We start from the raw sequence: 24,604 nt of genomic DNA on the forward strand, positions 1-24,604 counted from the left end.
AAATATTTCACAATACACTGTAGTTTTGTGCATTCTATTCAGTAAGTAATGCAATGAAGTAAAATATGCAAGTGTAAATATACAGTGTAAATGTAATGGTGCTGACAAATTCATAGCACCCACTTAAGAGAGACCGAATCTAATCGATATGGCTTGTAATCAGGGCCAAGTCTGCATTCAGTTTAATCAAATAACTCTAAAGCCTCATGCAGCGCATTGTGAAACTACAGAAAGAGTTAAAAAAAACTAGAAAAACCCAACCCGTTATATGGAAAACAGAGAACACAAAAAAGTGTGACTTCCATTTCCATCTTATCTAATATCTGCATGGGAAAGAACAAGACTGAACAAATATCCCCTGCAAATAAAAGCTTCCATCTGTTTACAAACTGCCTTTTCCTGTAAGCCTCTCATTGCTGTACATACTTTGGCAGTTCAGCACTTAGGCCAAAGGCTAATTCAGGATCAGCTGACCAAACAACGCTAGTCTAGATATGCAGACAATGACACATACAATAATAAAAGCTAATCAAACGTGTTGTGAACCAGATGTCTAAGGCATCGATAGCAAAGGGCCACCGAGCACTTCAGCAGGTTATAATTAGCTAAACTCGTCATGCTCAATCACTGAGCACTTCAAACAAACACTACAGATAACACTAGGAGCACATGACTATAGCGGAAAAACTGTGAAATAAAACCACTTCTTGAAAAACTGACCAAGACTCAATAGGTGCTAGCAGGAAAAAAGTAATATAATTCATTTAATGATCCTGAGCAACTAGACTGGGTCTATTAAACACACTCGCATGGCACAACAAAAAGGATTTTTTTTAGCTGTTCCAGTCAGGCCAATGGTTCAATTTTTTGATTGCATCTGCTAATATTTTATATTGTTCAATATAATATAAATCACATTTTATTTTTAGAAATGCATTTTTATGTGCAAGAACAAATTTAGATAAAAAACCTACACTCACCAAGCAATCAAAAATACAGTGAAAACAGTAATATTGAATTAAATTTTAATATACTTAAAATGTCATTTATAGTTGTGATGCAAAACTGAATTTTAAGCAGACATTACTCCAGTTTTCTGTCTCAAATTATTCTTTAAAAATCATGCTAATGTGCAGATTTGCTGCTCAAGAAACATTTCCTATTATAATCAATGTTGAAAATAGTTTTTGCTGGTTAATATTTTTTGCGGAAATGGTGATGCACTAGCATTCAAAAGTGTGTGTGGGGGGGCTATATTTATATTATAGTTATATTTAAAAAAAATAACATTTATTCAGCAAGGATGCATTAATTTGATAAAAACAAGACAGTAAAGATTTACTATTCATCAAAGTATTCTAAAAAAAACAACAACAAAGTTTTCAACATTGACAATAAGAACCATTATTAATAATTGATCACCAATAATATCTGACAAATAATTAAGCAGCAAATCAGCTTATTGAGAATGATCATATGACATTAACATTGCTCACTTTTGACATGTAATATATTCAAAATTGAAATAACTGTTTTGTTTTTCATGCTGCTAAAAAGCTGAATATGGAGCTGACCATTTAGACAGCACTACTTTATTATGCATGAAACAGCAATAAACAGGAACATAGTTCTCAGGTTCTTCTGGATGTGTAACCTACATCAAGTTTGTAGCATGCAGCTACCCCTCATAACATTCCATTGTGAAAAGAAAAAAAAATTATTAAAATATTAACAAATTAAAATGTTTGCAGCCTTACTATAGAAGTGGTTTATGCAATAACAACAACAGGAAAAGTCAAATGCAACACTGTTTCCAAAATAGTTTCCCACCAATAAGGAATGTAAATAGCCTGTACATAAAATTATGAGCTCTGGATCAAACTGATGGAGCCCTGGTGAATAATAAAAAAACTCTTGAGCTTCCCAGCAAAAATAGAAAGGTCATAGAGTAAAGGGAGAGACTATGTATGGTTATGTGTGTGTGTGTGTGTGTGTGTGTGTTAAAGAGGCAGGTCCCCATCCCTACTCCCAGACAGAGGCTGCCTTTGGAGGCCCTCTAGAGAGCAGACGGTGTGAATGAATTACGACAGCTGAGGCCTGTTCCCTCACCACTGGAATCCTAAAACACACACCATCCTGCCAATAAAAGAAAATCAACCGAGCAACAAATGCTAATCCGATACACCTAAGGCACTACAGCCACCTGAGCAAAACCGCACAGATCGCTCTAGTTGTTTCCTATGCTTCCTATTCCTATTCCTAAAACATTCTCTTATGTTTCTGAATAGAGTAAAACTAGAGTCTTTATACTCTGATCATATATAAACAACTTCCTGTCACCACTGATCACTTCCAAAGAATTGTTTCCTCAATATCATAACTATATTAAACAAAATACAACCCAAATTCCAGAAATGTTGGGATGTTTTTTCAATTTGAATAAAATGAAAATTAAAAGACTTTTAAATCGCATGAGCCAATATTTTATTCACAATTTTACACTTTTATCCACTAAATGAGCTCATTTCAAATTTGATGCCTGCTACTGGGGCCTGTACCATGATGGTAGATGAACAAATTCAGACTTACAGGATTAGCTTTGAGTTGACAAAACCAAACCACTCCAATCTGGTTTTGTTGGCATCATGATGCTGATCATCAACTTTCTTTGTCAACTCAGGCTTTGATCCTGAGTTTGTGGAGCACGTGCACATGAATGAGACATCGCTGCTGAACAGCCAATCACAAGCCTTGGTTAAAGGATTGAAGAATGATGAATTTAAATGATTTTTTTACAATGAAAATTTACACTGAAAAAAATGACTTGTTCATGAAAGAGGCCAAATAAAATAAATGATTTAGCTTTATTAGTGCAGTCACAAGTGAAACTTGTTAAGTTAGTTTATATAGTTGGAAATATACAGCGATAGAGACTCAAATGTAAGGTCACGTAGTCATTTTTAAAGCATTGTCTATTGATTCTACAGCTTATTTATATTACATACGATCTGTATATATTAACATTCATTTAAAAGAAATGATTTATAATAACTGTTAAACTAAAAATGCTTGTGTGTAATGGATTAATAATAATATAAATCATATAATTATATAAATCATATAAAATAACTAAGTAATTATAATTAAAGCCAGACTTTTTTTTTTGTACAAGTGACCTCTAATTTGGGGCAAGACAATCTGGGGGAGTGACTTTTTTTTGTGTCAGACAAGTGTCACTTTGCTCACATCTGATTGGTCTTGAGATCTCTAACTCAGAACATAAACTGCCCCCGAGCAGGTTAGCCATGGAGTGTAAGTTACAATGGCAATGAACGCAGCTAAAAGCTAAGCCAATTTCATGGTACCTAAAACCCAGGATTGGTGCAAACTAAACTGAAACTTACCTGGAAAGGCTTTGCAAATCTTATCTACAGTACATAACACCATCAAAAGATTCAGAGAAACTGGAGAAATATGAAGAAACTGGATAACATTTGGTGCATCATTAAATGAAAAATATGTCAAAGACAACCACGAACTCTTCAGCAGCTGGAAACCTATATCAGGCAAGAATGGGATCAAATTCCAACACCAAAACTCCAGAAACTCATAACCTCGATGCCCAGATGTCTTCAAAACTGTTTTTAAAAGAAAAGGAGATGCTATACCATGGTAAAAATCCCCCGTCCCAACAATTTTGAGACCTGTAGCAGGCATTAAATTTGAAATGAACTCATTTTGTGCATAAAATTTAAAAATTTCTCAGTTTAAACATTTGTTGTGTTATCTATGTTCTATTGTGAATAAAATATTGGCTCGTGAAATTCTTTTAATTTTCATTCAAATTTAAAAAAACGTCCCATCATTTCCGGAATTTGGGTTGTACAAATTTGTGTTGTATATGCATTTTTGTAACAAAAGTATGACATTCAATAGTTAGCAGACAAGGATGTTAGTCTCCCAGGAGTGCTTTTATGTGTTAGCTATAGGTTAAAGGTGCCATAGAATGCATTGATACAATATTTTAAATTGTTCTCTGATATCTATATAGAAGGTATGTGGCTTAGGTAAGGGAAAAAAATTCTCCATAAACGGTTTTACATGTCCATTTACAACCCTAGGATTTCTCCCCAGAATGAAATGGTCTGTTATTACCTTATTTGGAAGGGTCATGAATAATAATGTTGAGCTCGGCTTTGATTGGCTGTTTCACAGTGCAGCTCATTTCAGTAGGAAGGAAACAAAGGAAAAATATATCAATACTTTCTCTCGCAGTTATATAGTTGGGTAATTATAAAATACGGGCATCAGGGAGCCGCTATTAATACTCGGAGCATTGAAATGCACGATCGCTTTTTACTTTTACTTTCGAGATTCTCAAACGCGAGTGCTCAGTGTAAACTACAGCGGCAGTACTTACTAGGGTTGTAACGATATACCGGTATGACGGTCTATCGCGGTTATCATACCGTAAACATTTGCATATCTACGGTTTGAAAAAGAATTAATGAAAAAAAATATAATAATCTCACCCGCGCATATGCAATTTATTTCGGCTGCTTCACTCTGCTGAAATGACAGAGACTGTATCTAATCTCCATCCCCCGCCGAAAAAAAAAGTTTAAATTTGCAGTATGGGAATACTTTGGATGATATAAAAAAAAAAAAAAAAAAACACGAACGTGGGGACGAATCCAATTTGCAAAAAATGTGGACACAAAGTGGGCAATAATCCAACATATTCACTCATATTTGCGGACATCATCCCTCCGTGCAGATAAAGGTATGTCGCATTTATAACAAGTTATAAGGCCGTATAATTTCCGTGATGCAGAGGGAATGCCGGTGCAGTCGTGAACATGGGATTTACAGTATAACGTTAACGAGGTTGTCACTTAAGTTAAAACGCGCAATCTGATGGATGGATAAATCAAAAGTAGATATGAGTGGCGCCGTTTTATCTGCTACATACTGAAGTATGCATGCATGACAGTAATGGTGTTTTCAGAGTCTACATAAACATCAGCAGAGCTGCTCTGAGAGAAAACCAGTTTTATTTGAGAAAAACCATTGTCAAACATTAAACTCAAAAGGTCTGCTACAACCCGTCACAATAAAAGTTCAATTTAACTTGAAGTCCTGACAGAAATAAATTAGCCTTGTACAAAGCACTTAAAAGTTATGACAACAATACTATTCTTTATAATTAATTTATTTAAACATTATTTTTAAGGAATATCATGTTTGTCCATGTTTTTACTTAGAATACCTCTGTTGTGCAGCACTTATCCAAAAATAAGAGCTGTTAAATTTATTTGATAACATTTTAAAACATTAAAATGTTAAAGTGTGATATAGATATACATAAGTCTTATGGCTTTATTTTGTAATTGTTTTTTTGTTTTTGTTTTTTTTTTCCTCAGAAGGGAGGCTTACTTTCATTAAAATGATTTCAAGTTTATTACAATAAAGGATTTGTTCACTAAATAACTTGTTCTTATTCTTTTAAGAGTCATTGGGTCTCATTCACTAAACATGCGTACGCACAATTTTTGCCGTGAAATGTGCGTACGGACGTTTTCACGAATAAATCATGATTCATCAAAAACTTTCGTACTAAAATTTTTTCTAAATGTACGAAAAAATTCAAGAACAACTTATACCATACGTACGCAATAATCATGTACGCCCAGGGCCTTACAAGCATGTATAAAGAACCCCACATACATATATATATATATATACCTGATCTATGCTTATATAAACGGTGATTATTGTTTATCACCCTGTGTTTGGAGGCATGGCACACTTGGTACTGCTTGAAGACATTGCGGCGCGTGCTCTAAGGAAAGAGCGCGTCTTTAGAGAGCGCACAGCAGGGCCGGCGCCAAGGGGGGCACTCGTGGGCCGTGGCCCCCCAAACGAGTTACTGTGCCTCCCCACTTTCCATCCTCTCCCCTCCTTGCTGAACGCGATCGATTTTGAAAGCGAAAGTACCGATAAAACAGTGCACATAAGAAAGCAATTGAACGCTTTAGCGAGCGTCAGCAACTGCACGCGATCACAGATTGCACGCTCTTCACGAATACACCCCCCCCACACACACACACACACACACAACGTGATTTGTGCCCCCCCCTAGAATTTTAAATGCCCCCCCGATGGAGGTGCCCTGGCGCCGGCTCTGGCGCACAGATATTTTTGCTGAGAGTGACGAATAGCTGTTCAGTTGCTTTTAAATAACACATTTTTTCTGGCTTCCACCTCCGACAGCAAAACCTCACGTTCATTATCGTTAAAGTTATTTTTCTTTGTCTTTTGTTTCGATGCCATAATTGTCTTTCTCTACACTAGTGCCGCTTTGCGGAAAGCCCTTATATGGACCTGTTTTGGGCGTGTATTATGCTAATCACTAACCTCGTGCACGCGGGTGCTCTTTTAGAAGACTCCAGATTCACTAACAGAAGAACGAGTTTAAGAACAAGCTCATGTGCGTACGCACGTGTTGTGAATTAGGCGGAAAGTTTTCGTGAGAAGTTCAAATGTGCGTATAAATACGAAAAACGTACGCACTTATTAGTGAATGAGACCCATTGTTACTGATAAGAATTATTGTTTAATATATACCGTGAAACCGTGATATTTTCTGAGATGATTATCATACCATGAAAATCTCATACCGTTACAACCCTAGTACTTACCACACATTTTACAAGATCAGATGCTTGTCAGTGGTACTCAGGATCTGGAAATCATTCGCCATCATCTTCAGTCATCTCTCATTAAGTGAAATCTTAATGTACTGTAATGTAACAGGCTACTGCTAACAAGCAGCTAACCATGTCCCTTTAGTGGCTTGCGTTATTTTATTAGAACTTATACTATGGGGCCATGGAATGCTTGAATCTGATTGGCTGACGAATGTTCAAAGATGTGCAATTATTTTCAGGGGAACGCACGGCGAACATAGTTCAAGGCAGGTGACCATCACTGCATTGACCGCATTACATGACCATATCACTTCGCCAGATTATTTGAGTTATTTCAAAGGTCCTTACAGCAAACGAACCCAAACCCACAAAGACACTGGCCAAACAAATAAATAGTAAAAAAAGGATAAAAAAAACAACAGATTGTGTCCATGTTTTTGCCACAAAATTACGTTTTATTATGTAAGGAAAGTACATACTCCATCTCTCCCGCTCTCTCTCCCTCACAGATACACATTCAGTTTGCACACAAGTTAACATAAGCGCTAATGATGTTAGCGCTACTCTGACGATTTTATCAGTAACAGTTTAACAACAAACTACATGACTTCTCGCAAGCGAGGTAACAACAACGGTGCTGTTCGTGAAGAAAATTAACTTAAAGTTTCACTATAACTAGAGATATTGCTGCCGAACACTGCTGAAAGAAGCACAGACTCGTAGAGGTAATGTTAATCTCTCGCTCTCATAATTTAGTTATTAACTGTATTAACTGCATTAGCCTGCTATCAACGGCTCAAGCCTCCGTTACTAGGTTTAAAATGACATTTTGGAATTAGCAACGGAGGCGTTGAATGAGACGCGGAAGAAATAATCCTACTCACAATAGCGATTCGCGCTGTGGCCGCATCACCACCTCGGGTGTGCATTATTTCCTAATAATTCAACGGTCCGTCGTCATTTATTCCTTACGTGTTATTTGCTTTCCGTGCCTTTCTGAACACAGACACCAACCCTGCATATCAGGGTTCCCGCACAGCCTGGAACATAACATTTATTTCCATAATTTGCCACCTGTGCAGGTCCGGCTGGCCTAGAACATGGGTGGGTATATGCAAATGTTGGGGGCATAACTATTAGTGATGCCGGCTGTAACGTCACAGTCGGTGTTATGTTCAGATTCGCCCATTTTTCAGTGGACTTTTGCATTCATGAGATTTACATAAGGAGGAGGAAACAATGGTGTTTGAGGCTCACGGTATGTCATTTCCATGTACAGAACTCTTATTATTCAACTATGCCAAGGTAAATACAGTTTTCCATTCTATGGCACCTTTAAGCGAGTGATAATTTGAATTAATATGTTGTAATATAAAAAAAAAAAAAAAGATTAGTCACTTCCCAGCTGTTCCAAAAAGTACAAACAAACCTATTTGTTATCTGCCTATTTTATGAAAAGTTTCAATTATATCCTCTCTAAAAACCATTTAGACAGTAAATCACAACCTGTCAGGTGTGGGTGAAGGGATAGAGCGAGGACTCAATTGCTGGAGGAAAATGGCTTTATTAATTATAAAATAAACAAACAAAAACTACCCCGTAGGGGAAAACACACTGGCAAGGCAGGACAAGGCAAGGCAAGGTAAGGCAGGACAGGACTTCACAAGGGTAAGGTCGACGACGAACAGGCCCAGGACTGCAAACACTCCCCAGCAAGAACAAACCTGGAGCGTGAGTGTCCGAACCCCGACATGAAACCAGAACAGAGTCTGAACAAGACAGGAGTGCCGGGATCCGAACACCACGCCCCAACATGAAAGAGCACGCAGACAAGAGAGCACGCAGCTCGAGCACACTCGAAGCCGCGCGCTCACCAGAAAACAAGACAAAGAAGGGAGTGTCAGGGCTCCGTCACAAAACCATGAATAAACTAGACCGAAGTGACAGAACCCCGACACAACCATTAGATGTGCTTGCTTTTCATATGCTAAAACCTTGAAATGACTGACATGCACTTCACTTAACCAATGGTTATGTAAGCCTTTATTTTTATTTTTCAAATTGCTCATCACCTGGACTGCAGAAGAAGCACAATTGATTAGAATTGTGACAGCTAATGATGGGATTGGCCAGTGTTTTTAATAACAATACTGAGGCATTATATAATGTTGATTCTTATAATAATAATGTTCTTTCTGTCAAAAACAAATTCAGATCACACAAATCTAAGTTTACTTGGATCAGGAATTTCAGCTACAAAATGCATCAGCTGAAAGAGGAAGCCAAAAATTGCCTTTTCAGCCTAAAATGAATGTCAACAATGTCAGCTGTTACTTTTACAGCTAATAAAAGAATCTTTGACAGAGAAAAAAAACAAAACGGTGTGCATGTGGGAAAAGATCCAATTTAAATTGAAGGTAATGTAAATGACAATGGCTGATTTATTTATAGAAGTGTATGCAATAATAAATAAAACAATAAAAGTACTACTTGACTAAACAAATACTGTACTAATGCAAAGGTGCATTTCAGTTCCAAAAAAGGTTAAAACAAACAGATACTGATGATTGACAGAAACTCAACAGCATGTTTTTCCCTACACTGTAAAAAAAAAAAAAAAAAGAGATCTTTCAAAGTTGTAAATAAAACATGTTTTACAAGAAAATGCTATTTCAGTCTTTCTACTTCAAAATTTCACATTTAATTCAATGTGCTACCTGCCAGTTAAACATTTGTGAAATTTACTAGCAATTTCTGAGTGAAAATTGTTTTTACACCCATTTTTTCTTAAAGGGTTAGTTCACCCAAAAATGAAAATTCTGTCATTAATTACTCACCCTCATGTCGTTCCAAACCCATAAGCCCATCGTTCATCTTCAGAACACAAATTAAAATATTTTTGATGAATTACGACTCCGAGAGCTTTCTGATCCTCCCATAGACGGCAAGGGTCCTTATACGTTCAAGGCCCAGAAAGGTACCAAAAACATAGGCAAAGTAGTCCACGTGACATCAGTGGTTCAATCAGAATTTTACGAAGCTACGAGAATACTTTTTGTTTTTGCCTATGTTTTTAGTACCTTTCTGGGCCTTGAACGTGTAAGGACCCTCGCTGTCTATGGAGGATCAGAAAGTTATTGGAATTCATCAAAAATATCTTAAAGGGTTACTCCACCCCAAAATGAAAATGTATTATTTTGGAGAGTATTCACTGAACGCAAACAGTGTATGCTGTTCTGTGTCAGCCGCACCACATGGATGCACTGTTTTTGTTCAAATCAAATTAATAAATAAATGTAGAAAACGTATCCGTGTTGCGGCTCACACAGAACAGCATACGCAGTTTGCGTTCAGTGAATACTCTCCAAAATGGTGCTACGGTGACGCAGAGGAGATGAATTGTTGAATAAAGTTATTTTTATTTTCTTTGCATACAAAAGGTATTCTCATCTCTTCATAAAGTTCAGATTGAACAATTGATGGCAGATGGACTATTTTGACAATGTCCATAATTTTCTGGGCCTTGACGGTGTTATTTAATTGGCAGTCAATGGACAGTCATCTTAAATTGTGTTCCGAAGACGAACAACGCTTTTACGGGTTTTTAACGACATGGGGGTAAGAGATTAGTGACAAAATTTTCATTTTGGGGTGGAGTAACCCTTTAATTTGTGTTCCGAAGACGAACGATGGGCTTACGGGTTTGGAACGACATGAGGGTGAGTAATTAATGACCGTGTTTTCATTTTTGGGTGAACTATCCCTTTAATTCTTAATTTATTTCAGTGTATTTTTCTCATTTCTTATTATTTGGAACTGTCGGCTGAATCAAAGATCAACACAGACCAACTTTGGGCACTTCTTCTATAATGCAATCACTTCATTACAGCTTTCAAAATGCAAATTTTCCTCAGAATGCACAATGGTGAATGGTAGAAACTTTGCACAACTCTGAATTAATAATTTGAATGGTTATCAATGAAAAGAAAATGCTTTTTGTGGCCAGATGATGTAAACTCGACATCTACCAACAGGGGCTAACTGGACCATGCTAAAATTCTGCTGAGACTCTCACAGAAAAATACAAACAAACTAGTTTGTATTCAGTGTGTATTTGCATTTCCCCATGCCAAACTTAACATACAACAGTCACCCACTTGGTCAGGCACAATAATAAAGAATGTCTGCTTGCTGTGAGGCATTTCAATGCAACTTCAAATGCAGCGAACCAAAAAGAAGAATCATCTTAGAAGGCAGAGAAGCTTCTGTTACTAAACATACCATTCTTTTGGCAAATTATGTGTAATATTAATGTATGCACATTATAATATTGTCAAACAATCAACATAATCTCCAAGTCATTCAAAACAAAAGCTAATTCCAAATGAGCATTTTCAGTTTTGGTTTTTAGCCCAGTGTGTCCAAAATTTTCAATTCCAGCCAAGAATTTTCATTTCGGTTGAAAAGCTATATTGGTTGGAGTGAAGCACATTAATATTGTAAAAGGTTTTTTCTTATTTGTTGCAGTTAATAATTGATAGCAGAGGCAATCCATTACAGGGCCCCTCTCAGCCCTGACAGAACTACTCTGGACACAAATGAGCAGCCGGGGTGGGAGAGAGACCAGCAAAAAGAGGGGGAGGAGAAGTAAGTGAGACAGAAAACAAATGAGCAAAAATGTCTGCACCAGCACCTAGCTAAGCCGATAACCCCCGGCCACAAACACTGTTTGTTTCTGTTCTCTGTGCATGCTTGTTTCAGCAAATAGTTGCACGATTATGTTTCCCCCACCTAAGCATATTTAATGAATCCCGACTAAGAGAAATAATTCAAACGCCAAAAGAACAATTCTTTTGTTTTTCTGTGCACCCTACTGAATTCAGCACAGCAATCTTTTCAAATGCAACTGCATGCTTGCAGGCAGTGAGCGAGGGCAGCCGTTGCATAGCATTGCTAATGGCTTGCTAGCTCACTGTGCTTTTAAATGCTTAGAGCACCTAGTGGCTTGCTGAGTTGCATTAAAACAGAAGGGTGGAGTGTGTTCTTGATTAGATAGGTTGAGCTGCACAAGTCACTAGATACCTGCATTTTTTCCTTCGGGCTCTCTTTCCCCGTTTTGCGCCAACCTCTCAATCTTCCTTGACGCTTATTGCACCGTGGAAAGCCGCTATGTACTACCAGCAATAAACAATAATTTCACAATCTCAGAAACAGGCAACTGTAAAGCAGAATTGAAAAAGCAACAGTAAGCACAGAGGTGCACATTGCTGTAAGAGGGACATATTTTAGTCGATACCACGGTCACACATGAAAGCCTCTTGAAATAAGTCGATAAGCTGTTTTCTGTCCTGTGTGGGCATTTCCTATTGAAACAGGAAGTTTGGGCATGACACAGACAAGCTTCTCTCTTTTTGTTTTTTTTTAGGAAAGTACAATATATTTTTTATTCATCAAATCAGTCAATAGAGGATTATTGGATATTTAATTTAACTGGATCCATGCATAGTTAAAGATCCTATATATGTGTTCATATTGAAATTTTCTGGATTTTTACATTTGGACAAGCATCTATACTACTCACTTAAAGTTAATTCTTAAAAATAATTTTAATAACATTTGTTTGATGAACATTTTAGCTAATCTCACAAAGAAAATCAAGTTTTCATACCGTACAATATAATGTAATAGATTCACTTGTAGTATTTCAAATGACTGATTTTAGTTTTTAGCACTTTGGGGGGGTTTTGCATATAATTTACAAAATAATGTATACAATATATGTAAATAATGTATAACATTGTATATAATTTTAATATTATAACTGCCTATCAGTCTTAACATGAAAATTTACTGGCTTATTGGTATTAATTGGCCAAGAATTTGCATATTAATACATCTACTAGTACTGACAAATCAATTAATAATATATATGTGTGTATGCACTGTGCACAACAAATCATATGAATATTTACATGCATGTACGCGTGTATGTGTATGCGTGTAAGTATGCACGCGTGTATGTGTGTATGTACGTGTGTGTGTGTATGCGTGCAAGTATGTACGCGTGTGTGTGCATGCATACATGCATACATACACACTTATTTTGGATGCAATTAATCACGATTAATCGATTTGACAGCACTAATCTCTACATTTTTAATTAGTCCGTAGGTTTAAGTTACAAGAACAATGATTGCCTACTTGCTGAAGGGGGAGGGATATTCTGATTTCCAAGTGTGTTTGATTGGTTTAAATTGATTAAATACGCATATCCTTTACAAGTGAATTTTGTAAGTGTTTTTGAAAACAAACAATAACATTTTAAACAGAAATTGACCTTAAAAATACAAATATACATAAGCAAGTACAATCTAGATGAGCTCCATGTAAGAAATCACATGAGATCAAATAGTCTCAATAGCAGAAGTGAGCATTAAGACTCCAGGCTTCAATCTGAGTTGCCACTTGAAAAACTTTGTTTGGCTCATTCACAATTAGTCTCTCCAAGCATTATTAGAAGGGTGTGAAAGAAGAAGTTTACAAAGAAGAGAGGATGAGGCCAAATGGAAAATGCTAAGACACTAAAAAATTAGCCGACAGGGACATTTTTAACTCACGTCATAGTCCAGTTTGAGGAATATGGTGTGGCTATTGTGAGGAGTAATAACTTATGATCTTCTGATGCCACCAGTCACGTTGAAAAAACCCCCTCTGGTCCTACTTTATATTAAGAGGCCTTAATAACTGTGTACTTGCATCAAAAAATAAGTACAACGTACTTACTGTGGTCATATTGTATTGCAAAACACTTTTGCTGCTATTGAGGTGTGATATAGGTAAGGTTAGGGACAGGTTTGGTTTTGTGAGTAGGTTTAAAGGAACACTCCACTTTTTTTGGAAATAGGCTCATTTTACAACTCCTCTAGAGATAAACAGTTGAATTTTACAATTTTTGAATCCATTCAACCGAGCTCCGTGTCTGGCGGTTGCACTTTTAGCTTAGCTTAGAATTGATCATTGAATCGGATTAGACCTTTATCATTTGGTCATCAAAAATGACTAAAGAGTTCCTAAAATTTTCCTATTTATAACTTGACTCTTCTGTAGTTACATCGTGCACCAAGACTGACGGAAAATGAAAAGTTGCGATTTTCTAGGCTGATGTGTCACTGATATGACTAGGTAACTAGTTATGATATAGCTGGGGACTACTTTCAGGCGCTGCGTAATATCATTGCGCCTGCTGCACCGATGGTACGGCAGTTCCTTGATTATTACGCCGGAACGAGAGTATAGTTCCTTGCCATATCAGTCTAGAAAATCACAACTTTTCATTGAAAATATTTTGTTCATTGTTAGTTCATTGTAAGTTCATACTATTCAATACTATTATTCATACTAATGTTAACAAATGAGACCTAATTATTTAATTATTTAACTATTAATTAACTGCTTACTAATGACTAGTAATGTTGAGAGATTGCTTTATAAAGGATGAACTAACTATTTAAAGTTGTATCTTTTGAACATGACTATTTTTCTAACATTAAAAAGATTAATAAATGCTGTAAAAAATAGGGCTGGGTATAGAGTTCGATACTTTTTAGGCACCGACCAAATTGCCCCGAGTATCGAAAAACGTCTTGTCGTTCGGTACCAAATTTCGATACCTAAGGGGTTAATCTCATCACCGTCAGTGAGCCAATAATCCTGCAGCACTAGGTGTGTTTGACTAGAAACGGCGACGTGCTGATTGATCAGTGTTTGACCTCCGCAAGAGCGTTTCGAAAGCGCACGGAGCAGTCCGGTCTTTATATCGCGCGGTTTGTTTACTAACGTTACACACAGACTGAAGCGCGCGTGACGCTCGCGGTGATTTCAGCGTCTGCCGTCTCACTAAATGAGGACATAAACACATGAACAACATCTCCAGACCTGCTCTGAGACTCACTTCATGAGCATTTTACCGTTTGATTCGACGAAAACTAGCGTCATATCATATACACACAGAACTGTAAAGGTATTCCAGGCAACACGTCAAAATAAAAGTTTGGTTTAACTCGGAAGACACTGCGGCAGAAATATATTAATATTGTTCAGCAGACAGTACATACTGCTACTACTAGGCTACTATTAAAATTATTAAAACTTTTTTTTTTTTTTTTTTAGTAAAGATCACACAACAGTTATTCCATGTTTTAATTTTAATAGTAACCCCCCTTTGTTTGCCAAAATAAATAAACTTTGATTTTCAATAATTTAAAGATAAATTAAATTAATGTTTTGTCTTCATTTGAAAACCAGATACAGAACACAGAATTTCTGAGGAAAAATAAAACATTTCATAAGGCTATTTTAAGAATAAATTTAAATAAACTTAGTTGTTTTTATGCATTCAAATAATTAGACATACTACACCACAATTTAATAACAATAAAACATATGGTGAAAGAAAATAAAACACCCACTTATGAAAATGGATGAAGATTTTAGATTTCTTGAAGTCTTCAACAACCTAGAAATGATGATTCTGTCTGAGCTATGTGTTTTAAAATGAACACACACTAATGTAAACGTAGCCTAACAGATGGTTAAACTGAACTTTATTAAAATTATTGTGTTGGATATATTTTGTTCCTTTGTGCAGTGGCTCAGGAGATGAGGCTTTGAGTCTGTATAAATATCAACAAGCTAAAAAAAAAAAGTTTTAAGATAATGTAATCTTATTAATGGTATCGATGAGACCTTATTATAAAGTGTTATCAAAACCTTGATAATGATTAATGATTTATAAGCATTTTTTAACGATTTTATTTATCCATGTATTCGTGAAATATTTCTACCTGCATTATAGCTTAGTATGCATCTGTCAGCTGAACTGTTTTACTGTTACATTTAAACCACTATTAAAGCAACAAAAGTTTAAACAGACCCTCTCTCTCTCTCACCCACATCCTCATCCCACCCCCACCCCACACAACAGAAGCAGAGTGACATCAAGCTGTCTGGTAGTTTTTAAATTTTCTGCTCTCCATAGTGTATTGTAAATTCATGAAATTAATCAAATTTCCCCAGAATGACTTGTTCTGTGTATGAAATGTTTTATGAAGTGTTTGGAAGCTGCTCTTAAAAGATAAAAAAAAAAAAATTGTGCTCTTATTTACTGTAACTTTAATAAATTGCCATTAAAACACCGTTCAAGATATCCTAAATCTGTTCACAATTTAGCATCTTCAGTATCTTAGCATCATGTTGAAAAACGTTTGGTGTGAATTACTTGTTTCTGCTTGGAGGAGTATGAATTTATTTACAGCCTGATTTAAAAAAAAAAAAAACACATTAAAATAAATATAGCCGACTTCCTGTTTGTCGTAGCTAATGACTGTAAATTAGAAAGTTGTCCGGCTTAATGGTATCAATTTATGTACCGAGTTTGGTGTCTGTAGCTAAAACTAACCCCCCCCCATTTTTGACAAAAGGTGGCGCTATAGAGTGCCTCTTCCACGCCCGTTTATGAGCTTTTTCCAGTGTCTAACTATCATTAATACTAATATGTGTGTTGAGTTTCATGACATTCTAAACATGTTATCTGCCTCAAAATCACCAGAAACGAATTTTCAAGGTTGACACCTTGCCATGGCAACATAATTTTAGATATCAATATTCCCTTCACAGTTTTACATCGGCCGTGTTTTGACATTATTCTGATGAAGTTTGAAGCAAATAGAGTAAAAATAAGATACTGAATTCAAAGCATTTGAAAAACGACACACTTCCTGCTGCCAGTTAGTGGCGCTATAACATTCAGTTATAGAAGTCGCATCTATCCGTTTGGCATTATACAATGAACGAACCACTGAAGTTTGATCAAAATCTGACAATGTATGTGGACGTTATTAGGCATTTCCTGGGTCTCATTTTCCACCATAACTTCATTGCCTCGCCACGGGCAAACGGTTCGAGATATCAAAAATCTCTTCGCAATGTAGCATCCCCAATGTCTTGAGATCATGTTCACCGAGTTTGGTGGCAATCGTTTGGAAATCCTCAGAGGAGTATATCAAATTCCAGAGCATGCGCTTTTTAAACAGCCCTGAATAGCCGACTTCCTGTTGGGCGGAGACTATGACATGCAGTGTGAAAGTTGTTCAGCTCAATGAGTTCTATATGTGTACCGAGTTTCATATGAATACGTGCAAGTATGTGTGAGCTATACATCAAGTTCTGACAGTTTTCCAGGGGGCGCCATAGAGCCCGTGTCACGCCCGGGTCCCAGCCTCTGAGGCGTCCTAATGGCCGCGAATTCCAACATGCGTGGAAATTTTCAAGAGTTTTTGAGCACGTTACGGCCCCCAAAAGTGCCCGGATAGTGGAAATAAAAAAAATAAAAAAATCCTTAGAAAAACAAGATTTACAGAAATTACTAATTTCTAACTAATTACTAATTAATACTAATTACAGAAATTAATTACAGATGAAATTACATGCAGGTATTTTTTTTAAATATAAGTACAACGTAAAAACATGTATATACACAATAAGTGCATTGTACTAAATTATTAATTTAAAGGAAAGTATACGGTTGTTAAGGCCGCTTAAAATAAAGTGGGACTAAAACTATTTTTATACTCAGGTAGCCCCTTTTATTTTACTTCTGTTATAGTAGCTTGTTACCTGTCTGAGATGACCTTCAGTAAAGAACTGTGCTCTTTGAGCCATCAAGAACATTCCCTGCAAAAAGTCAAGTCAAATGGTCTGCTCTGCTCTTGAACTGTTGCCAAACCGTCAAAAACACATCAAACTTTTGACCCTATGCTGCTAAAAGCTTTGTAGCTCTAGAGGATTCAGAGTATGTGGAATTTTTTTTTCCAGAAAAATCAGCTGATCTTCTGTTTTCCTTTGGTCCATATAACAGCATGATTTAGAATATGAAATGCAAAAACTTCTCATGACAAGCTAGACACCATTTCAGATCTTTCATATAATGAAACAAAATGCTATTGTGTCATCAGGGCTCCAGACAAAAAAAAAATCGAGTAAGGAGCCATTGGCTCCTATAAAAGAAAAACTTAGGCGCCAAATTTTTTTTTAGGTGCCACAGAATAAAAGTGGTTTATTTTATTATTATCATTTTATTTTCCCCCCCCTATTTTAACATTTCAATCATTTTGTCATGCGTTTATGTCTTATCTTTTCTAGGCTTTATCAGCATTTTAATCCATCTTGTAGATGATCAGGTCGACCGGGGGACTAAGGTTCACTTAAAGTGTGAATTAAATGTCTTTTATAGGGCTGCAACTAACGATTATTTTGATAATCGATTAGTTGGCCGATTATTCTTTCGATTAATCGATTAATCGGATTAAAAAATATTGACCAAAAAAAATACTATTCCACATTCTGCCCAATGTTCTACAAACAAACGTGACAACTGAATGCTATGAAAACATACAGTGCTTAATTTATTAGACCACTTATCATAATAAAGAGAAAACATATTTTAGAAATTTGTCAAAAATTTGTTTAAATTTAAAAATGTTATTGTCATTTATTGGACATAATAATAAAAAATGGCCTCATAACAGCTTGCATTCTTGCTGGTATTGTTTATGTACTTTTTGACTGCAATTGGGTATTGCGAAAAAAAAAATACTCAAATAAAAAATACAAAAAAAAATAAGTGCTCTGGTTTTCTTTCATAGATAACAGCAATAATGATATTATAGCATTAAAAATAGCCTACTACTGTTACTAAAGAGCTTACACATATTGGAGTACTAACCAGTACAGAAAGCCGAAAAATGATTTTGGTTATCACCAATACTGTTACTTTAGAGCAGCAGTGGCACAAACCTTACATAAACACATTGTTAAACTTACATAAATTTGTTAAGCATTGTAAAAATTGAATATAGTTTAAACCTCTATTAAAAATTAAAATAATAAAGATAATAATAAAGACGAATAAAAACACAAACTCAGTGTTAACCAACAGGTAAGAGTAATGTTCTGCAGGAACTACTTTGATCACAGTCACCTCGTCATTTCTTTATCCTGTAAAAGGCCGTTATGGAGCGTCTCATGTTTATATTCAGACAGACAATTACACGCTGTAATCCCTTTAAAGTTCCTACTCTCATAAAATATTTTAATTTATTTTAAACCTTAAATTAACTTTCAACAACAGATAATTCAGCACAGTGGATATGTTTGCGCTGAAAAGCCTATTAATTGTCTCCCTCTCTACTGTGTTCTGTCCGTCTGACGCGCGTGCGCGCCGGCGCTCATTCGGTATTTTAAACTTAACACAGACTGTCAGGACGGACCTTTATGCAAAAATGGAAATGCTCGCGTGAATTTGTGGCATTTATAGATAAGGATATGACCGTAAACTGAACGTTTTTGCGATGAGGACGCACACGCATCTGTCAAAGCGCCTGACAGGGCAAGCCATTACTCTTATGCATTAACTTAAAGCTTAAAATAAAGAATTATTATGTTTTGGGCAGCTTGGATCACGTGCTTCTCCGGCAGAATCTCATTCTGTTTCCTCCACTATTTTTAGATGCATTTTGTCCATAGAAATGCATTATTCAGTGCCGTAATTTGACTAACCAGCTGAAGTTGGACGTACACTGTGGGCAGACCCGATTAATCGATAATGAGAATCGTTGTCGATGATTTTCATAATCGATAATAATCGATTTTATCGATTAGTTGTTGCAGCCCTAGTCTTTTACAACTTGAAATATACAGTCACAAAGAATTGTTCATTACACAGAATCTGTACCAATATCATGGACCATAAGCATCACTTGGCAACTGAGTGCAGTGCATCCTATAAATGTTGTCACATCTTTCACACATTCAGTCTGTTTTTCTTCATTAGTAAAATGCAATTTTATAGGAGGAGTTGAATCATGTACAACAGAATAAGTAAAATAGTATAAGTTAAGTTTTCTAGCTGACTGATGAGTTTATGGACACTGAGTGGTTATTCTGAGGTAAATGTATTACAATGCAATGTTTACAAGCTTTATACATTTCCTCAGTTTGAAACAATGAGCTTTTACATAAAACATTTCAGTAAGTTGTACTATAGGCTTTCTTATTGCCTACCATTTGATCATGTTCATTTCATACTATAGTAGTAAATCGAAATATATAATGGGTTCACTTGCTGCTTTAACTGAGGTGCTAAAGAGATCGCGCCTGAGCATTAAGTGCGATACTCTCCGCTCGCGCGATCCGGACGCATACACGGACCGTGTGGACGCGGGGTACTGGTGTTTATATTACCGAAAGTGTGCGCTTGTGGTCCGCATTAAAGAGCACCCAAACCGCATCATTTGAATTTCGTAGCATTTTAAAGCTGATACTTTGTTTATTAAAAAGTAAGACAGCACAAAGCTTTTTGCAATTACTGGATGGCAAGTGCGCTTCAAATAACAGGAAGTCCATGCATTAACAGAACACAGCATATAGACTAAGATCTCGATAAGAAGAAGCTATATTAGTAATGATTATAAATGAGAATTGTTGACGATATTGCCAGTATCCGCAGAGCTGACAGCTTTACCTGTTGAAGTTTGTTCAAGTTGTGCACGAAATAGACACGGCTTTTCTGCACTTGCACTTTGGGGCTGTTTACACCTGGCCACTTCATGCATTTTTTCCTGATCGGATAGCTATCTGATCCTGAAAAGACCAGGTGTAAATGCCATCCGAAACGCATTCGAGACGGATATAAATCCAATCGCTCGAACCACTTCAGGAGGTGGTCTGGGCGAAACCGGACAAGTGTAAATGCATCTGGTTGTTGAAACCACATATGGTAATTTTACTCCTTCCATAATATTAAAATAATAGACGTGTGAGAGCGTTTTATAGGCTATATGGCATCAGTGTTTCCCACACATAGACGAATCTGTGGCGGTGCGCCACAGATTAAATTCCGACCGCCACAGATTCAACACCGTCACCGACCAAAAAAAAAAAAAAAATCAATACCGACCGTCACATATTGCGTTTCGTTATTCTTTTGTACGCTATTTAAAACACGCAGCGAATTCGTTCAACTGCATTTCCTTTCCCTGCTCTCTCTTCATCTCTCTGTCACTCACGCGTCTCTCCCTCACACACACACACACACACACAGCCCCTCCGTGCACACCACATCTGTCTGGATCATCTGTGGAGAGAAGACGGCTGGCGAAAGGTTGGTATCTCGTGAACACTTTTAACACACAATCACAGATTAAAAAGTGCTATAAAATATTTTATATTCTGAATACAATAGTTTCAGTGTGTTGATGTTACTGTAAGTCCCGACCCTTAGCAAACGCGATTGCGCCTTCTTTAGAAAGTTAACTAGTCGCAAGTTTGCGGTAAAATGTAGGCTAGCCTAGTTGGGTTGTCGAGGTCTAGGGCTGCAACTAACGATTATTTTAATAATGGATTAATCTGTCGATTATATTTTCGATTAATCGATGAATCGGATTAAAAAACCAAAAACAAGGCATTCATTTCCAACCCTTTATTCAAAAACAGAACTAAAATATTTAGAAAGTGCACAAACACATTGCTCCTTGAACATCCCTGAGCTGTTATAATAATAATAATAAAAAAAAAATTGAATAACACAAAAAACATACAAATGTATGCTTTACATCTGCCAAATATATAGACTTTTTTTTTTTAAAATAAAGTGCCACCTGAGCTGCCAGAACAACAGGGGCGTGTCTAGAGCATTTTAAATGGGGGGGCCAGTCTGGGGCACTGCCTCAAAAGAGGGTGGCCGGGGGGAGGGGTTGGATACATGATGTTAATAGGCCTATATTATATAGGCTATTAATTGCACAGTGTGAGATTCATTGGTACTCACAGAACTTTGTGAGATCGCGATGAACAAAGAGTGACAGCTTTATTGGTTATGAGCGCTCTTTGCAAGCTTTCTAGGCAATCCATTTAAAATGTAGAACTTTGTTTTTTGCCCACACACATGTTGCAAAGTTTTGGGAATGACATCTGCATATTTATGCAGGATTCGCTCTCGAAGTATCAGCATATTGATAGTAATAGAAGGGACTAAATATGTGAAAATGTGCATTAAGAGAGCACCCCCACTTATTTCAGAAGCAGCCTTGGTGATTATTTCTGGAACCTGGTTGATATGCTTCTATAACTATATACAAAAACAACAAAATACAAATGTACTACATAAAATAATTTAATAAATGCATATTTACAATTTAAGCACTTAACTAAAATAAGTATTAATAAAATTAATAACTAGAGAAGGCTAACTATATTCAGCTTGCTTCCATTTAGTGAGAAAAGCCTACTCTTCACTTGAATTAGAAAAAAAAAGCTTTTCTGGTCTTCAGTGATGCGAGGATAACGTTTGAGCATACACACAATATCTGAGTAAGACCCGAGCCAATTCATAAAATAACAATGTATATTTAAAAGCACACGTCCAGTTTTGTGCGAGTGACGGAAATCCGCTTGCGAGTGGAGAGATTCGTGCTCGCGCATTACATAATTGCGTAACATTATGCGCTCTCGACATTTGTCATTTAGATCACGCTAAAATGTCTAAAATTAATCAAGAAGAGAAGAAAGCGGCCCTAGGCAGCTGCCTACACATGCCAAGATACGCCAGATTCAGTTAGAAATTTACTAAAAACAAGCCTATCGCAAGACATCTGGTAGAGGGGGCACCTGGGGTGGCCAGCCAAATTTCAGGGGGGAGGGACGGGAGGGCGGTGCCACCCCTGGCCACCACGTAGATACGCACCTGTAGAACAATAAATAATTTATAAAAAATAAAGAACAATACAAATCAGAAAATTTAACAGGATTTGTTTGAATGTCAGAACTTGTTCTCTACACTACACTGCAGACGCACACACTCGCAGATGCACACACACACTCACAGACGCACACACTGACACACACACACACACACACTTACTTTGTTCAGACACTTTGCATTGCAGTTAACTCACTTTTTCTGTTTATTTAGTGTGAAATGCTCCCACACCTTGGATGACTTTGGTCGCACGGATTTCTCTACCTCCGCTCGTTTTTTATTTTAGCTCCGCCCTGTCTGTGAGGCACCAAACTCTGCTAGCATCTGTGCGCGAGAGAGTGTTCACTCCGCTCCGCGCTCGTTTTTTTTTTTTTTTTTTTTTTTTTTAATAATCAAACGCCTCCGCGTCGCGCGATACAACGAATCGATTATCAAATTCGTTGCCAACTCTTTTAGTAATCGATTTTTATCGATTTAATCGATTCGTTGTTGCAGCCCTATCGAGGTCAAAACACTATATGTAGCAGCTGTGAATCAAATAAACGTATTATAAATTATGTCGTTTCTTTACTCTTACACCGAATGTTGTCCTTTAAGGGATCCAATCGTTATTTTCATCTGCAATCCCCCCCCCACCCCCCGGACAAACATCTGACCCCCCCCGGGCTGACCACCACACATTGCCTTCAAACCTGTGGGAAACACTGTGGCATGTTATAGTCAGATATGACAGCGCAATGCAACAAGCATCACCGCGGATGAGTAGCGGAGTATTTCTTCAGCAAGCGACGCGCAAACTGAATGAACCTGAAAGTAAGTCACAGACGCTCAACACACAATCTTCTTCATTAAAAGTAGCGAGATTAGCCTATCTTTCCAGTGCTGATGCCGCGCGCTCTCTTGTTGCGGTCTCTGATATTGAAATTAGCTGATAATTAATAAAATTATCCATTGCTTTCATTGCCGTGAACTCCGTTATATTTGCATATGAAGCGGGAATTGAAGAATGGATTTATATCCGTTTTGCGAAGACACATTTATGTGGCCAAGTGTAAATGGCGAAACGTTTTAACAAATCATATAGATATCCGATCAGAGAAAATGCATGAAGTGACCAGGTGTAAACAGGCCCTTTCAGGTCTCTCTCACTGCGTTCAGCAGACTGTGTTCGGCAGAGACGAGGACTGTTTGAAACTCTTTTCAGTAAAACTTTGATGCGCATCGTCTTATGTAAGTTTAATACGTGAACATAACAAAAGATGTGAGCGCAAAACAATCGGGAAAAAAGTCCTTTCATGCAAATTATATATAGTCGCCAGTGGCGACCTCAGCAAAAACTTCACTCGCAAATTAATAATTTTAGTCGCAGTTTGGAGCCCTGGTCATTTCCACGGTTATGATTTCATAACATGTTCAAAGCATTCAAATTTCTAGCTAGTTTCAGATGCAAATGATAGTCATCTTTTTAATTATAAAACAGAGTGGATCCTGTTTTGAGACTGCTGGTTCCTTGTCTTTTCTGATTTTTCAGAAATGTTCCAATCATGAATAGGACATAAGCTCCCTAAAAACTATCTTCAAAGACTCAAGAAGAGCTCCATTTAATTTAGACATAAGAGGGAACAGAATGAAGGTTGAAGCAAATCAATGGATTTAGAACAACAAACACTACTGTTCAAACATTTGAGATCAGCACGATTTTTAATGCTTTTAACGTTTTATGCTGGCCAAGGCTGCATTTATTTGCTATAAAAATAATACTGAAACAGCATTACATTTTAATTAAACAGTTCTCTATTGTGCAAAAGTGTCACATTATCCTTCAGAAATCATTCTAATATGCTGATTTGCTGAAAGAAACATTTCTTTCTCAATTTCTTTTACAAAACCCTTACCATACCAACCTCAATATTTTTGAATGGTAGTGTACATTTTTGGAGGATGTCTACTAGTCATCTGAAGCAGACAAAAATGACAGGGTTATCTGAAGATTCTCAGTGCAATCACCATATAAAAGAAATTGCAATATGTAGCTAAAATTGATGTCGATCAATGCATAACTGGGTCAAAAACAGATATA

General features: G+C 36.7%; 1 protein-coding gene and 1 long non-coding RNA gene across 5 annotated transcripts in view; one reads left to right on the top strand and one right to left on the bottom strand.

The window, feature by feature from the left end:
* LOC306873083 (GRB2-associated-binding protein 1-like) overlaps window positions 1-24,604 on the bottom strand; it is a 97,520-nt gene that overhangs the window by 68,052 nt on the left and 4,864 nt on the right. The window lies entirely within an intron of this gene.
* On the top strand, window positions 14,878-24,529 carry LOC306873092. The gene is made up of 3 exons (XR_013784455.1): window positions 14,878-16,332; window positions 21,077-21,122; window positions 24,005-24,529. It is a non-coding gene; the product is annotated as an uncharacterized lncRNA (long non-coding RNA).

The sequence above is a fragment of the Barbus barbus genome (genome assembly GCF_936440315.1).
Source record: "Barbus barbus genome assembly, chromosome: 7".
Lineage (NCBI taxonomy): Eukaryota > Metazoa > Chordata > Actinopteri > Cypriniformes > Cyprinidae > Barbus > Barbus barbus.